This window comes from Protopterus annectens, chromosome 4.part0, assembly GCF_019279795.1.
Source record: "Protopterus annectens isolate FY-2018-M chromosome 4.part0, PAN1.0, whole genome shotgun sequence".
NCBI classification, from domain to species: Eukaryota; Metazoa; Chordata; order Ceratodontiformes; family Protopteridae; genus Protopterus; species Protopterus annectens.
The window spans coordinates 1823048766-1823053122 of NC_056733.1; the positions used below are offsets into that span (position 1 = coordinate 1823048766).

The window sequence follows — 4357 nt, forward strand, 5'->3', positions numbered from 1 at the left end:
AGCTTACAGTGTACTCCTCACTTTTGTTTATATGTCTATATGTTAAGACCAACCATTTGGGTGCCTATTTCAGACTATCCTTATCAAAAGTGAATCAGCCTAAAATTCCCTATTAGCATTAATTATCAGTACAAGTTTCTCAAAATCCGTAAATCTAGACCTCTCTATTTTGGAGCCATCAATTTCTCAGATATGTTATCCTCGCTTTCCTAGGCTCCTCAAATAAATCTCCCCTAGTCCTATATGAAGCGGTTTAAAAATTCCTAGTGATTCTAAGTTGTGTGGTTTCATATACCTTTGTGCACATTCATTTTGGATAACTGCAGTTCTTGCTATCATTGGTAATTTCAGTTTACTCCATCTCATTAAATCTAATGTTATTCGATCCCAAGTTGATTTAATATTATTTATAAAAAATTCCTATTATCAGTTGAAAATATAATACCCAGATATTTTTGTTCTTCCACGCTACTGTCCTATCAATGGTGCAATGGAAACGTAGTGTCTTTAGTGGGAATATTTTGGATTTCTTAAAATTAAGTTTATAGTTAGAAATTTTCTCAAAGTCTTCTACTGCTTTTAATATTTTCTCAGTATCTGATACAGGTGTGGTACAGTATATATTTACCCTCTCTAACAGTCTTACTCGAATTAAAAATAGGAAACCTCTACACATTAGTTGTACATATAGTTAATGCATTAATAGTACGCCGCTAAATATCTAAACAATTGTACAATAATAATGCAATAAAATAAAATACCCATATCCTCACGAAAACTTAAAATGTGAATATACCTACAAAAACTTAATATGTAAAGAGAGGATTCCTCACAAACTACAATAATATAAAATAATTAATGAATTAACGTAAACCTCTACCATTAAGAATGGGTTTGATGGTAATATTTTCATTTAGCCCATTTTCTCTGTGGGCTCCAAGTCTCAGAATCCATTTCAGTTCTGCTTGCTCAGTTAAATTATTTATATCGTCAACCTAACATTGGGGTATTAAAGGTAAAACTGAAACAAAACAATGACTTGTCCTCATGAGTATGTGCTTGGCTATAAAGAATTATAATTCTGTTTTCTCTCCACGCATAGAGATGGATCCCCACTGTAGTGTTCTATTATTAGTTTTGCCCATTATAGAATTTCCAGAAACATAACTCCACAAATGCAAAAGTAAAACCACAATATTTAGTAATGACAGGTACTACAATTCCTAATTTCCCATAGATGGCCATTGTTAGATTCTAAGAACTGCGGATTCACCCACATAAACAGTACTGTGGACAGGTTCCATTAACTCCTTTGGTGCCCTACTTTTAGTACACTTTTGCTGTCTTTGGATTATTCAGTGACAGAAACTATAGTTATACTGTGACGTTGGAATTATCTGATTGCTTTACTGAAACCTGCTGCCTTCCAAGGGGTGTGTTTTTGAATCTCTACAAGGATTTTGCTTCGAAATTTCTTCCAACGCGGGTCTTTTCAAGGCGGAAGGAGCGTATTACATTTCTCCATGGCGCGAAACGTGAAACGACTCATGGAAGGATGCAAAATTTCCTAACCAGTAATCTAAATCCACTTTTGCAAGTAAGTGCTAATGACTCCTTGATGGAATCTAAAATTGGTGATAGTATTGATAGACTGGTTAGATCACTTAAGAAAGATTTAGAAAATAATGTCTACAAATTTAAATGCTTGCAATACCAGCGGTATCACCTGGAAGCCAGCATACAGCATAACGTAATACCCAGAGGGCTCCGTATATTAAATAAGCCGACATATGGCAACCTATATCCCGAACTTCTCATAAAGTGGCAGCAGATTAATATAGGTGCAAGTAAAGCCTATATGCAGCTGATTTTGGATTTTTTTCAGCCTGAAGAAATTACTTTGCGTGATAGCATTGTGGAACAACAGAACGACTTAATACAATTGGTCATGATCAAACAGAACTTTATTTACATGACTTAATAGACAAAGTCCAGAGGTATGAGAAAAATCTTCTTGAGGTTACGAAGAACAAACTAATTAGAGATTTGCAAGACTTTAACAAGAACAATGTGTTTGTTTGGCAGAGAATTAATACTACCAATCGTGAAGTCCCGCGAGGGGCAAACACTGAAGCAGGCAAGACGAGACAGTGGGAGAGAAGAACTGCAACTACAACCAACCTTGATGGTAAACGTAGTGAGTGCAGCTTGAATGCAAACTCTAGACCTGATGAGACTGAACATTGTCGAGTTAACACTTTGGAGCCATTAGTTGAACGTAAGTCGGATAAAGTGATAATCGTTAATTCGCCTGAATTACCATAGTCTGTATACACGACGCCTGTAGAGTCAACCAATGTGGCAGAACAACGGAAATAGTGTGAGAAATCTTCACATTTTGGCGTGGATGTTAGGAGGAAGATTCCTCTTGACAAGGCATCAACGGAAAATTTTCCCTCAGCTCCGCTCCCAATAAGGTTAGGGAGAAAGCGGTCATTGGAGGTGACGAAAGCAGAGTGGGCAATCACAAAGAGGGATCAGCCGCGAGGCTCAACAGGTATGCACCGACAAAGTTATGTAAATCATACCAGTATGGAAATATCAACCAGCCCACCTGTCACCATGAAATTGTATTGTTGAATAAGGGCACTAGTTTCATTCCAAGTATGGATGTTGATGTTAGCAATAATCTAGTAGCAGTAAAGATGTTTGCTAGAAGTTTGCTTTCGAAGCGCTGGCTTTGAATGAAACATGCATTGAAGCACAGGGCTAAAGCCGCAAGAGAAACTACATAATTTATCTTCCATTCAATGGTTGGAACTATTCGTGAAAGCTGTAGAAGCAATTTATAATGATACTAGGGGTCTATATAGAGACTGTCCTGATAATTTGACATTGAGAAAGATATGCTTTGAATAGTTTAAAAAATAATAATGAGGTTGTGATAAGACCCTCAGACAAGGGGGGGCCCATAGTAGTAATGGATAGCATGTATTATTTCAATACCATGACTGAGATGCTATCGACTGATGCATATACTATGATATCTCCTGATTTGGTGGAGCAGATCACAGTTGGTCTAAATAGGTCTTTGGATGATTGTAGAGCTTTTAAGTTGCTTGATGATGATTTGTATAAATAGGTAGAACATCCAGTGATACAGAGGATGTATGGACTTCCGAAAATACATAAAAATCCGCAGTATCCTGCATTTAGACCAATAGTATCAGGAGGGGGCTGGTCGACTGAGCCCATATCCATTTTCTTGGACTTGGAACTAAAGAGAACACTTAAGCAATATGACTAAGTTTTATGTGACACTGAGCATTTTTTGTCTGATCTCTAATTTTTTTAGGGAAACGTCTGCTACTAACTGTTGTTAGTACGACAATGGATGTTGAAACTCTTTTTACGTGTATACCAAATGATATTGGCATTTCGATGGTCAGAGGCCTAATGCTTGGCTCTGGTTTAATGGATATATGTAGAATTGACTTTATTTGTTTATTACTTGAGTTGACATTGGAGAACAATGTGTTCTTCTTTGAGGAGAACTGTTACTTGCAAAGAAAGGGTGTTGCGATGGGCACTAGTTGTGCCAATACTTATGCCAATTTGGTAATGATAGCTTGGGAGCAGGAACATCTATTGGGACACGAGAGGGTCTTGTTCTACAGACGCTTTGTAGATGACCTGTTTTTAATTTGGCATGGTAGTGTTGATTCATTAAATCTGGTAGTGGTCATCATACCACGGTTTATAGAAAGAGCGGTTATAAGGCTTCTTTTTTACATGCAGGCAGTATGCACAAACCTTCAACGTTTGCTAATATTGTAAAAGGTCAGGCTTTTAGAGTACCGCGCCTTTGCAGCGATGACAGACTTCTAATGGATGAATTGAAGAAGCTTAAGTCCTATTTTTTAACTAGAGGCTATGATGAAAATTTAGTGGATGCTAAATTTTCAGAAGTTATACAGCTGCAGGACAGTAGAGCTAAACCGTATTTTTCTGGGAATAGATTTGGCTCTGTAACCAATGTAAACCACAGGAACTTTAATACTGTTTCGATAATACTTCCTTATGGTAGCAACACGAATTTGATAAGACAGGTAGTTACTGATAACTGGAATATTTTAACTGCTGAAGTGAAAACTAAAAAAACTTAGGTAATAAACCTGTTTTTACCTATAGAAATATGAGGAATCTCAAACAACATTTATGTTATAGGAATATTAAATTAAACTATGCACCTATTATTCCATTTTTGCAAGGCACTAAGAGGTGTGGAACCTGTCCACAATGCATTTATGTGGACGAATCACTGTTCTTTAAGAATCCTAACAATGGCCATCTATGG

At 36.8% G+C, this 4357-nt stretch overlaps 1 protein-coding gene across 1 annotated transcript in view; it reads right to left on the reverse strand.

Annotated features, from left to right (window-relative positions):
• The window catches only part of CDC25C (cell division cycle 25C), a 1649736-nt gene that overhangs the window by 1475406 nt on the left and 169973 nt on the right, over window positions 1-4357 (reverse strand). The window lies entirely within an intron of this gene.